At 43.6% G+C, this 13,766-nt stretch overlaps 1 long non-coding RNA gene across 1 annotated transcript in view; it reads left to right on the top strand.

The window, feature by feature from the left end:
* Nucleotides 1-13,499, top strand: part of LOC123732539 (uncharacterized) — a 16,303-nt gene extending 2,804 nt beyond the window's left edge. The window contains exon 4 of the long non-coding RNA XR_006763206.1: nucleotides 12,796-13,499. This is a non-coding gene — a long non-coding RNA (uncharacterized lncRNA). The remainder of the gene's footprint in view (nucleotides 1-12,795) is intronic.
* Nucleotides 13,500-13,766: the final 267 nt, after the last annotated feature.

Genomic DNA, 13,766 nt, shown 5'->3' with positions numbered 1-13,766 from the left:
CAGTAGGTTCCGGACCGCGGGCCGTCTCAGGAGGTTCCGGACCGCGGGCCGTCTCAGGAGGTTCCGCGCCGTGGATCGTCCCTGGAGGCTCCGGGCCGTGGATCGTCCCTGGAGGCTCCGGGCCATGGATCATCCCTGGAGGCTCCGGGCCATGGATCATCCCTGGAGGCTCCGGGCCATGGATCATCACTGGAGGCTCCGGGCCATGGATCATCACTGGAGGCTTCATGCCATGGATCATCACTGGAGGCTTCGAACCATGGATCATCACTGGAGGCTTCGGACCATGGATCATCACTGGAGGCTTCTTATGTGGAGCTGGAACCGGTTTCACCGAACTGGGGAGACGCACTGGAGACCGGATGCGCAGAGCTGGCACAGGGTATACTGGGCCGTGGAGGCGCACCGGAGGTCTGGAGCTTAGGTCTGGCACAACCCGTCCTGGCTGGATGCTTACTTTAGCCCGGCAAGGGCGGAGCGCTGGCACAGAACGAACTGGGCTGTGAAGGCGTACTGGCGACACAGTGCGTAGAGCTGGAGCAGGATATCCTGGACCGAGGAGGCGCACTGGAGACCAGGAGCGCTGAGCTGGCACAATCCATCCTGGCTGAATGCCCACTCTATCATGGCAAATGCGGGGCGCAGGCACACCGCGTACCGGGCTATGAATGCTCACTGGAGATATAGTGCGCATCATAGCATAACACGGTGCCTGGCTGTTCACCTGGTCCCCACGGTAAGCACGGTGAGTTGGCTCAGGTCTCCACCCTGACTCTGCCAATCTACCCGTGTGCCCCCCATTTTTGGGGCTGCCTCTCGTGCTTCCGTCGTTGCCGTGCTAGTTCCTCGTCACGTTGCCGTTCTGCTCTCGCTGCCTCCACCTGTTCCCATGGGAGGTGATCCCATCCAGCCTGGATCTCCTCCCACGTCCAGGATCCCTTGCCATCCCGGATGTCTTCCCAGGTCCATTTCTCCTGACCACGCTGCTTGGTCCTTTTGTGGTGGGACGAACGTCGTAAGGAGGAGACCAAGGTGCAGCGTGGAAAGTTGTCATATTTATATTTATTGTAACTCAGAACACTAAAGCAAAATAACGAAACAACTGCAGTCTTGCAGGCTTTACTGAGCTGTACAAACACAAGATCCACAACTGAAGGTGGAAAAAGGGCTGCCTAAGTATGATTGGTAGGCAGCTGCATCTGATTAGGAACCATACTCGGCTCAACACAAAGAAAAAGAAAACATAGAATGTAACATAGAAATTTACCACAGACTGCCCACCCCACACCCTGACCTAACAAAATAGAGAAATAAACCGTCTCTCTCAGGTCAGGGCGTGACAGAGCCGTTGAATTGCAACTCTACTTTGTCTCTATACTGACACTTAGCTTGTTTGATTGCCTTGCGGAGGGAATAGCTACACTGTTTGTATTCGGTCATGTTTCCAGTTGCCTTGCCATGATTAAAAGCAGGGGTTCGCACTTTCAGTTTTGCGCGAATGCTGCCATCAATCAACGGTTTCTGGTTGGGGAAGGTTTTAATATTCACCGTGGGTACAACATCAACGATGCACTTGCTAATATACTCGCTCACCGAAACAGCGTATACATCAATATTGTTGTCTTAAGCTATCCGGAACATATCCCAGCCCACGTGATTGAAGCAATCTTGAAGCGTGGAATCCGATTGGTCGGACCAACATTGAACAGACCTGAGCACGGGCGTTTCCTGTTTTAGTTTCTGTATACAATACATGCATGTTTTGTTCAATCAAGTTCATATTTATATAAAAAACCAGCTTTTACATTAGCATGTGACGTTCAGAACTAGCATACCCCCCGCAAACTTCCGGTGAATTTACTAAATTACTCACGATAAACGTTCACAAAAAACATAACAATTATTTTAAGAATTATAGATACAGAACTCCTCTATGCACTCGCTTTGTCCGATTTTAAAATAGCTTTTCGGTGAAAGCACATTTTGCAATATTCTAAGTAGATAGCCCGGCATCACAGGGCTAGCTATTTACACACCCACCAAGTTTAGCACTCACCAAAGTCAGATTTACTATAAGAAAAATGTTATTACCTTTGCTGTTCTTCATCAGAATGCACTCCCAGGACTTCTACTTCAATAACAAATGTTGGTTTGGTTCCAAATTATCCATAGTTATATCCAAATAGTGGCGTTTTCTTCGATGCGTTCAAGACACTATCCGAAGGGTAAACAAGGGTGACGCAGCACGGCGCGTTCGTGACAAAAAAATTCAAAAATTCCATTACCGTACTTCGAAGCATGTCAAACGCTGTTTAAAATCAATTTTTATGCAATTTTTCTCGTAAAAAGCGATACTATTCCGACCGGGAAACCCTGTTTTCGTTCAAAGAAGAAAAAATAAAAACATGGTGTCGGCTCGTGCACGCGCCCCAGTCTCATTGTTCTCAGATCGACCACTATCCAAATGCGCTACTGTTTTTCAGCCATGGCCTGCAAAGTCATCATTCAAAGTTCTGGCGCCTTCTGAGAGCCTTTGGGAGCGTTAGAAAATGTCACGTTATGCCAGAGATCCCCTGTTTTGGATAGAGATGATCAAGAAGGCCAAGAAATAGTCAGAGAGGGCGCTTCCTGTTTGGAATCTTCTCAGGTTTTGGCCTGCCAAATGAGTTCTGTTATACTCACAGACACCATTCAAACAGTTTTAGAAACATTAGGGTGTTTTCTATCCAAATCAAACAATTATATGCATATTCTAGTTTCTGGGCAGGAGTAATAATCAGATTAAATCGGGTACGTTTTTTATCCGGCCGTGAAAATACTGCCCCCCTATCCATAACAAGTTAACTAAGACTGTCTCTGTGTTGGCTCTAAGATAATTTACTACTTTAACTAAGACTGTCTCTGTGTTGGCTCTAAGATAATTTACTACTTTAACTAAGACTGTCTCTGTGTTGGCTCTAAGATAATTTACTACTTTAACTCAGACTGTCTCTGTATTGGCTCTAAGATAATTTACTACTTTGCCTCTGTGCTTTGGTGGGCACAAAAACCAGATTGGAATTGGAAGGCTTAAATTGTGATATCATTTTCCTGAACATGTCTGTGTCAACCAGGGAAAAGAAATCCATAGTACCTTTGTGTGGTAGATTAGTACACATTATCATCAAACTTCTCATCAGGTCTTGACTGATACCCAGTCCAATGTTGAATCTAGTACCTGAAATATGCTGCAAACTCACCACATTTAGATGTGGAGGAAAGTTCTCATACATTTACATTTTACATTTAAGTAATTTAGCAGACACTCTTATCCAGAGCGACTTACAAATTGGTGCATTCACCTTATGATATCCAGTGGAACAACCACTTTACATACAATAGTGCATCTAAATCTTTTAGGGGGGGATTAGAAGGATTACTTTATCCTATCCCAGGTATTCCTTAAAGAGGTGGGGTTTCAGGTGTCTGCGGAGGTAGGATTTATCAGGCCATCAATGGTGGAGAAGAGCACTCTCTAATTATTCTGATTAATAGTGATCAAGTTAGTAAAATGAGCCCATCTGGCATTTCTAATGGCCTTGTTAAATATGATGCTCTCTCATTTCTAATGGCCTTGTTATATATGATGCTCTCTCATTTCTAATGGCCTTGTTATATATGATGCTCTCTCATTTCTAATGGCCTTGTTATATATGATGCTCTCTCATTTCTAATGGCCTTGTTATATATGATGCTCTCTCATTTCTAATGGCCTTGTTATATATGATGCTCTCTCATTTCTAATGGCCTTGTTATATATGAAGCTCTCTCATTTCTAACGGCCTTGTTATATATGATGCTCTCTCATTTCTAACGGCCTTGTTATATATGATGCTCTCTCATTTCTAATGGCCTTGTTATCTTGTTATGGATAGGGGGCAGTATTTTTACGGCCGGATAAAAAACGTACCCGATTTAATCTGATTATTACTCCTGCCCAGAAACTAGAATATGCATATAATTATTAGCTTTGGATAGAAAACACTCCAAAGTTTCTAAAACTGTTTGAATGGTGTCTGTGAGTATAACAGAACTCATTTGGCAGGCCAAAACCTGAGAAGATTCCAAACAGGAAGCGCCCTCTCTGACCATTTCTTGGCCTTCTTGATCATCTCTATCCAAAACAGGGGATCTCTGCTGTAACGTGACATTTTCTAATGCTCCCATAGGCTCTCAGAAGGCGCCAGAACGTTGAATGATGACTTTGCAGGCCATGGCTGAAAAACAGTAGCGCATTTGGATAGTGGTCGATCTGAGAACAATGAGACTGGCGCACACGTGCACGAGAAGAGTCCATTTTACTTTCTCTATCTTTGAACGAAAACAACGACTCCCGGTCGGAATATTATCGCTTTTTTTACGAGAAAAATTGCATAAAAATTGATTTTAAACAGCGTTTGACATGCTTCGAAGTACGGTAATGGAATATTTTGAAATGTATTGTCACGAAACGCGCCGGGCGCATCACCCTTCATTACCCTTCGGATAGTGTCTTGAACGCACAACAAAACGCCGCTATTTGGATATAACTATGGATTATTTGAAACCAAAACAACATTGGGTGATGAAGTAGAAGTCCTGGGAGTGCATTCTGATGAAGAACAGCAAAGGTAATCCAATTTTTCTTATAGTAAATCTGAGTTTGGTGAATACCAAACTTGGTGGGTGTCAAAATAGCTAGCCATGATGGCCGGGCTATCTACTCAGAATATTGCAAAATGTGCTTTCACCGAAAAGCTATTTTAAAATCGGACACCGCGATTGCATAAAGGAGTTCTGTATCTATAATTCTTAAAATAATTGTTATGTTTTTGTGAACAATTATCGTGAGTAATTTAGTAAATTCACCGGAAATGTTCGGTGGGAATGCTAGTTCTGAACGTCACATGCTAATGTAAAAAGCTATTTTTTATATAAATATGAACTTGATTGAACAAAACATGCATGTATTGTTTAACCTCTCTAGGCTAGGCGGGACGAATTCGTCCCACCTACGTAACAGCCACTGCTATCTGGTGGCGCGATTTTCAAAACCTTAAAAATCCTATTACTTCAATTTCTCAAACATATGACTATTTTACAGCCATTTAAAGACACGACTCTCGTTAATCTAACCACACTGTCCGATTTCAAAAAGGCTTTACAACGAAAGTAAAACATTAGATTATGTCAGCAGAGTACCAAGCCAGAAATAATCAGACACCCATTTTTCAAGCCAGCATATAATGTCACCAAAACCCAGAAGACAGCTAAATGCAGCACTCACCTTTGATGATCTTCATCAGATGACAACCCTAGGACATTATGTTATACAATACATGCATGTTTTGTTCAATCAAGTTCATATTTATATCAAAAACCAGCTTTTTACATTAGCATGTGACGTTCAGAACTAGCATACCCCCGCAAACTTCCGGGGAATTCGCTAACATTTTACTAAATTACTCACGATAAACGTTCACAAAAAGCATAACAATTATTTTAAGAATTATAGATACAGACCTCCTCTATGCACTCGATATGTCCGATTTTAAAATAGCTTTTTGGTGAAAGCACATTTTGCAATATTCTAAGTACATAGCCCAGGCATCACGGGCTCGCTATTTAGACACCCGGCAAGTTTAGCACTCACCATAATCATATTTACTATTATAAAAATGTCATTACCTTTTGTTGTCTTCGTCAGAATACACACCCAGGACAGCTACTTCAATAACAAATGTTGGTTTGGTCCAAAATAATCCATCGTTATATCCGAATAGCGGCGTTTTGTTCGTGCGTTCCAGACACTATCCGAAATAGTAAAGAAGTGTCACGCGCTTGGCGCAATTCGTGACAATAAAATTCTAAGTATTCCATTACCGTACCTCGAAGCATGTCAACCGCTGTTTAAAATCAATTTTTACGACATTTTTCTCGTAGAAAAGCGATAATATTCCGACAGGGAATCTCCTTTTCGGCAAACAGAGGAAAAAATCCCAAAGGCGGGGGCGGTCGGGGTCACGCGCATAAGCTAGTGTCTCTTGATGGGCCACTTGAGAAAGGCGATAATGTGTTTCAGCCTGGGGCTGGAATGACGACATTCTGTTTTTTCCCCGGGCTCTGAGCGCCTATGGACGACGTGGGAAGTGTCACGTTAGAGCAGAGATCCTTAGTAAATGATAGAGATGGAAAAGAAGTTCAACAAATGGTCAGACAGGCCACTTCCTGTAAAGGAATCTCTCAGGTTTTGACCTGCCATTTGAGTTCTGTTATACTCACAGACACCATTCAAACAGTTTTAGAAAATTTAGGGTGTTTTCTATCCATATGTAATAAGTATATGCATATTCTAGTTACTGAGTAGGAGTGGTAACCAGATTAAATCGGGTATGTTTTTTATCCAGCCGTGCCAATGCTGCCCCCTAGCCCTAACAGGATAACATAATGTCCTAGGAGTGTCATCTGCTGAAGATCATCAAAGGTTAGTGCTGCATTTAGCTGTGGTTTTGTTTTTTGTGACATTATATGCTAGCTTGAAAAATGGGTGTCTGATTATTTCTGGCTGGGTACTCTGCTGACATGATCTAATGTTTTGCTTTCGCTGTAAAGCCTTTTTGAAATCGGACAGTGTGGTTAGATAAAGGAGATTCTTGTCTTTAAAATGGTGTAAAATAGTCATATGTTTGAAAAATGGAAGTTTTCGGATTTTCGAGGACTTTGTATTTCGCGCCACGCCCATCATTGGATATTGGAGCAGGTGTTCCGCTAAGCGGAACGTCTAGATGTAAGAGGATTTATATATGATGCTCTCTCATTTCTAATGGCCTTGTTATATATGATGCTCTCTCAGAATATCATAATGGACCTGCAACTTTGACTTCATCCAATTCCACTCCGTCTTTCTGCAGTTTCTCTTTAATTTATTAGTTTCCTCAGTCATCCAAGGGCCTCTCCTTTTTTCAACTTTACTGGATCTATGGCATCAATGTTTTCCCTTCATTTACAATGTTTTTATTTAACTAACGTTGACTGGCAACAAGCTAGTAAAAAAATCCCCAGTGGTGATCAGAGAAAGCAACATCAACAATAGAGGATATGTCAATAGAAAGCCCCTTGGTAATAACCAGGTCCAGAGTATGGCTGTGGTTATCGGTGGGCCCAGTAGAAAGCCCCTTGGTAATAACCAGGTCTATAGTATGGCTGTGGTTATGGGTGGGCCCAGTAGAAAGCCCCTTGGTAATAACCAGGTCCAGAGTATGGCTGTGGTTATGGGTGGGCCCAGTAGAAAGCCCCTTGGTAATAACCAGGTCCAGAGTATGGCTGTGGTTATGGGTTGGCCCAGTAGAAAGCCCCTTGGTTATAACCAGGTCCAGAGTATGGCTGTGGTTATGGGTGGGTTCAGTAGAAAGCCCCTTGGTAATAACCAGGTCCAGAGTATGGCTGTGGTTATGGGTGGGCCCAGTAGAAAGCCCCTTGGTAATAACCAGGTCCAGAGTATGGCTGTGGTTATGGGTGGGCCCAGTAGAAACACCCTTGGTTATAACCAGGTCCAGAGCATGGCTGTGGTTATGGGTGGGCCCAGTAGAAAGCCCCTTGGTAATAACCAGGTCCAGAGTATGGCTGTGGTTATGGGTGGGCCCAGTAGAAAGCCCCTTGGTAATAACCAGGTCCAGAGTATGGCTGTGGTTATGGGTGGGTCCAGTAGAAAGCCCCTTGGTAATAAACAGGTCTATTTTATGGCTGTGGTTATGGGTGGGCCCAGTAGAAAGCCCCTTGGTAATAACCAGGTCTATTTTATGGCTGTGGTTATGGGTGGGCCCAGTAGAAAGCCAGTAGAGCCAAATGGTAATAACTGGTTCCATTTAAACTGTATAACATGATGCTCTGGTCTGGTGGCTGACATTTAAACAGTATAACATGATGCTCTGGTCTGGTGTCTGACATTTAAACTGTATAACATGATGCTCTGGTCTGGTGGCTGACATTTAAACAGTATAACATGATGCTCTGGTCTGGTGGCTGACATTTAAACTGTATAACATGATGCTCTGGTCTGGTGGCTGACATTTAAACAGTATAACATGATGCTTACAGCTGAGAGCATTAGTAGTAGCTTTATGTGAACAACATCACCCATAGTTAAACACCAATGTCCCTTTGTCACACACAGATGTGACCTGTTTCAGGAAGCTAGGCGAACAACTGAAAGCATTAGTAAAAATAGAGGCTGTCTCCACCCCACCACATATAGATACTTATCAGAGCAGGAGATCTGTGTATGTTTGAGGTTATAGCTGTATGTGAACAACATCACCCATTGTTAAACACCTCTGTCCCTCTGTCACACATTTTACATGTATTTTTATATGTTTTTGTCATTTAGCGACTTACACTAGTGAGTCATTTAGCAGACGCTCTTGTCCAGAGAGACTTACAGAAGTGAGCGGATACATTTTTGTACTTTTCTAAGCACCAGTCTCTACCAACTGAGCCACACAGGACACACATGCAGAGAAACAAAAACACACACACACACACACACACACGCACACGCACAGGCCCAGACATGTACCTCCCTCTTCTTGCCTTTGCTGACTGTTGCAGCAGGTCTATTTTAGTCTGAATGGGAACGTACAGTTGAAGTCAGAAGTTTACATACACTTAGGTTGGAGTCATTAAAACTCATTTTTTAACCACGCCACACATTTCTTGTTAACAAACTATAGTTTTGGCAAGTCCGTTAGGACATCTACTTTGTGCATGACACAAGTCATTTTTCCAACAATTGTTTACAGACAGATTATTTCACTTATAATTACTTGTATCACAATTCCAGTGGGTCAGAAGTTTACATACACTATTGGAGGATTACCTGTGGATGTATTTCAAGGCCTACCTTCAAACCCAGTGCCTCCTTGCTTGACATCATGAGAAAATAAAAATAAATCAGCCAAGACCTCAGAAACAAAATTTAAGACCTCCACAAGTCTAGTTCATCCTTGGGAGCAATTTCCAAATGCCTGAACGCATTACCACGTTCATCTCTACAAACTATAGTACGCAAGTATAAACACAATGGGACCACGAAGCCATCATACCGCTCAGGATGGAGACACATTCTGTTTCCTAGAGATTAACCTGTTAGGGCTAGGGGGCAGTATTGACACGGCTGGATAAAAAACGTACCCGATTTAATCTGGTTACTACTCCTGCCCAGTAAATAGAATATGCATATAATTATTGGCTTTGGATAGAAAACACTCCAAAGTTTCTAAAACTGTTTGAATGGTGTCTGTGAGTATAACAGAACTCAAATGGCAGGTCAAAACCTGAGAAGATTCTGTACAGGAAGTACCCTGTCTGACCATTTCTTGGCCTTCTTTGTCATCTCTATCCAAAACAAAGGATCTCTGCTGTTACGTGACACTTCCTACGGCTCCAATTGCCTCTCAGAAGGAGGAAAAAAGCTGAATCGTGGATTTGCAGGCTCTGGCTGAAAAAAAAGTAGCGCGTTTGGGTAGTAGCTGGTTACAGTACTGTGAGACTCAGGCGCGTGCCCGCGTCGACCGAATGCTTTGTTTTCTTTCCTCTGTTTACCTAAACGCAGATTCCCGGTCGGAATATTATCGCTTTTTGACGAGAAAAATGGCATAAAAATGGATTTTAAACAGCGGTTGACATGCTTCGAAGTACGGTAATGGAATATTTAGAATTTTTTTGTCACGATTTGCGCCATGCTCGTAACCCTTATTTACACTTCGGATAGTGTCTTGGAACGCATCGAACAAAACGCCGCTATTTGGATATACCGATGGATTATTTTGGACCAAACCAACATTTGTTATTGAAGTAGCAGTCCTGGGAGTGCATTCTGACGAAGACAACAAAGGTAATCAAACTTTTGTAATAGTAAATCGGAGTTTGGTCAGGGCTAAACTTGGTCGGTGTCTAAATGGCTAGCCGTGATGGCTGGGCTATCTACTGAGAATATTGCAAAATGTGCTTTCACCGAAAAGCTATTTTAAAATCGAACACCTCGATTGCACAAAGGAGTTCTGTATCTATAATTCTTAAAATAATTGTTATGTTTTTTGTGAACGTTTATCGTGAGTAATTTAGTAAATTCACCGGAGGTTTGCGGGGGGTATGCTAGTTCTGAACGTCACATGCTAATGTAAAAAGCTGTTTTTTGCTATAAATATGAACTTGATTGAACAAAACATGCATGTATTGTATAACATAATGTCCTAGGTGTGTCATCTGATGAAGATCATCAAAGGTTAGTGCTGCATTTAGCTGTCTTCTGGGTTTTTGTGACATTATATGTTAGCTTGAAAAATGGGTGTCTGATTATTTCTGGCTGGGCTGGATACTCTGCTGACATAATCTAATGTTTTGCTTTCGTTGTAAAGCCTTTTGAAATCGGACAGTGTGGTTAGATTAACGAGAGTCTTGTCTTTAAAATGCTGTAAAATAGTCATATGTTTGAGAAATTTAAGTAATAGCATTTCTAAGGTATTTGAAAATCGCGCCACTGGATTACACTGGCTGATGCGTAGGTGGGACAAATTCGTCCGCGCCCGGCTGGCGGGCGGCTCTGGCAGCTCCGGGCTGGCGGGCGACTCTGGCCGCGCCCGGCTGGCGGGCGACTCTGGCCGCGCCCGGATGGCGGGCGACTCTGGCTGTGCCCGGCTGGCGGGAGGCTCTGGCGGCTCCGGACAGGCGGGCGGCTCTGGCGGCTCCGGACTGGCGGGCGGTTCTGGCGGCTCCGGACTGGCGGGCGGCTCTGGCAGCTCCGGACTGGCGGGCGGCTCTGGCGGCTCCGGACTAGGATTCACCAGGCTGGGGAGACATGCAGGAGGCCTGGCTCTGGGCGCAGGCACAGGACTCACCAGGCTGGGGAGACCCACAGGAGGCCTGGTCCTGGGAGGAGGCACACAATAGACCAGGCTGGTGAGACCCCCTGGAGGCCTGGTCCTGGGAGGAGGCACAGGATAAACCGGGCTGTGGGGGAGCACTGGAGTTCTAGTGCGTAGGCTTGCCACCCATACTCCAGGCTGAATGCCCACTCTTGGCCGGCACGGGCGGAGCGCAGGCATAGGGCGAATTGAGCCCTCCCAGCACCCCGGAGACACAGTGCGCAGAGCCGGCGCAGGATAACCTGGACCGAAACGGCGCACTGGAGACCATGCTCTTCTCCTGGTGCAGCTCCTTCCTCCGCTGCTTGGTCCTTTTCTGGTGGGTGATTCTGTAACAACCGTCGTCGCAATGAGACCAAGGTGCAGCGGAGGATGTGTTCATCATAAAGGATTTTAATAAACGAATGAACACTACAAACAAAACACGAAAAGAAACGACAGCCAAACAGTCCTGTCAGGATTAACACAAACCTAGACAGAAAATAATCACCCACAAACCCCAAAGGAAAAACAGGCTGCCTATGTATGACTCTCAATCAGCAACAACGATCTACAGCTATTCCTGATTGAGAGCCACACACGGCCTAACCAAAGAAACAAACCAACATAGAAAAATAAACATAGAACGCCCACCCATGTAACACCCTGGCCTAACCAAAATAGAGAACAAAAAAACCCTCTCTATGGCCAGGGCGTTACACCTATATCGATATAACCTGAAAGGCCGCTCAGCAAGGAAAAAGCCACTGCTCCAAAACCGCCATAAAAAAGCCAGACTACGGTTTGCAACTGCACATGGGGAAAAATATCGTACTTTTTGGAGAAATGTCCTCTGGTCTGATGAAACAAATATAGAACTGTTTGGTCATAATGACCATTGTTTTGTCTGGAGGAAAAGGGGGAGGCTTGCAAGCCAACGAACACCATCCCAACCGTGAAGCACGGGGGTGGCAGCATCATGTTATGAGGGTGCTTTGCTGCAGGAGTGACTGGTGCACTTCACAAAATAGATGGCATCATGAGGTGGGAAAATTATGTGGATATATTGAACATATCAAGACATCAGTCAGGAAGTTAAAGCTTGGTCGCAAATGGGTCTTCCAAATGGACAATGACCCCAAGCATACGTCCAAAGTTGTGGCAAAATGGCTTAAGGACAACAAAGTCAAGGTATTGGAGTGGCCATCACAAAGCCCTGCCATCAATCCTATAGAAAATGTGTAGGCAGAACTGAAAAAGTGTGTGCGAGCAAGGAGGCCTACAAACCTGACTCAGTTACACCATTTCTGTCAGGAAGAATGGGCCAAAATTCACCCAACTTATTGTGGGAAGCTACCTGAAACGTTTGACCCAAGTTAAACAATTTAAACAACCAAATAATAATTGAGTGGATGTAAACTTCTGACACACTGGGAATGTGATGAAAGAAATAAAAGCTGAAAGAAATCATTCTCTCAACTATTATTCTGACATTTCACATTCTTAAAATAAAGTGGTGATCCTAACTGATCTAAGACAGGAACGTTTTACTGGGATTAAATGTCAGGAATTGTGAAAAACTAAGTTTAAATGTAGTTTGCTAAGGTGTATGTCAACTTCCAACTTCAACTGTACGTATTCTGTATGATGTACATTCAGAGTTCTAAACACTTAAAACACCAGTCAAACATCTGATTGAATCAGTCATTATAATTGGACTGTATGTTGGGGTGTATAAATGTATCTAACTACACATTAAACACTGAGACCTGTAGGGGTGTATCAATGTTCCTGTGGTGTTGGAGGTCTTCACTGTAGTAGACTGGATCAGCTCCTCTGTCCCTCACTCATCTCTCTCTCCTCTCTCTTTACCTAGTGACCCTGTTCATCAGAACGTCATGGTGGGTGGAAAAAGATGCTCTCTTCAGCAGCGGTGAATAACCACAACCCTGTCAGTCCATCTCTTTACTTCTCATTTCTCTTATTTTCTCTCTCCCCCTTCCCTTTTCACACCAGCACACTTATCTTTAGATGCAGCAGCCTTGACCTCCATCAACAGTATCAGCAACAGAGAGGTGTGAAGTTTCCACAACAGAGTTAGAGTCAGTTTATCATGTACTTCTCTTTAGATGCTGCAGCCTTGACCTCCATCAACAGAGTTAGAGTTAGTTTATCATGAGAACATACAGACACCACTGACTGGAACCAGCTGACAGTATCAGTTGTAAAGGCTTCATTACTACTAACAGAAGGAAAGTTGTAGTGTTATGTCCATGATGAAAAGGCTTCATTACTACTAACAGAAGGAAAGTTGTAGTGTTATGTCCATGATGTAATGTCATTGTGTGTGTTTACCTTGAGCAACACCATTGTATGGTTGCTAACTTGTCAAATTAAGCTTCCTAAAATTTGTTAGAGAATGTGTCAGTGTCACAACTATACTAATGTCACGTCCTGACCATAGTAAGATGTTATTTTTAGAGCAGGGTGTGACAGGGGGTGTTGTGTTTTTCTATGTTTTGTATTTCTATGTTGTTTATTTGGGATGATCTCCAATTAGAGGCAGCTGGTCCTCGTTGTCTCTAATTGGAGATCATACTTAAGTATGTTTTTTTACACCTGTGTTTTTGGGTAGTTGTCTTCTGCTTAGTTTTCTGTACCTGACAGAACTGTGTGCTTTTGTTTTCGCGTCGTTATTTTTTCTTTAGTGTTCTGAGTTAAAATAAATATTCATCATGAGCAATCAACACGCTGCACTTTGGTCCCCTCTCTACGACAGCCGTTACAGTCAGTTTGTCACTTTCATGAGTTTAGAGTAATAACATGTTCCACTACTGAAGACATTGG

The sequence above is a fragment of the Salmo salar genome, unplaced genomic scaffold, assembly GCF_905237065.1.
Source record: "Salmo salar unplaced genomic scaffold, Ssal_v3.1, whole genome shotgun sequence".
Lineage (NCBI taxonomy): Eukaryota > Metazoa > Chordata > Actinopteri > Salmoniformes > Salmonidae > Salmo > Salmo salar.
The sequence above is the reverse complement of the archived record's forward strand: the minus strand, read 5'-3'. Positions and strand labels throughout refer to the sequence as shown.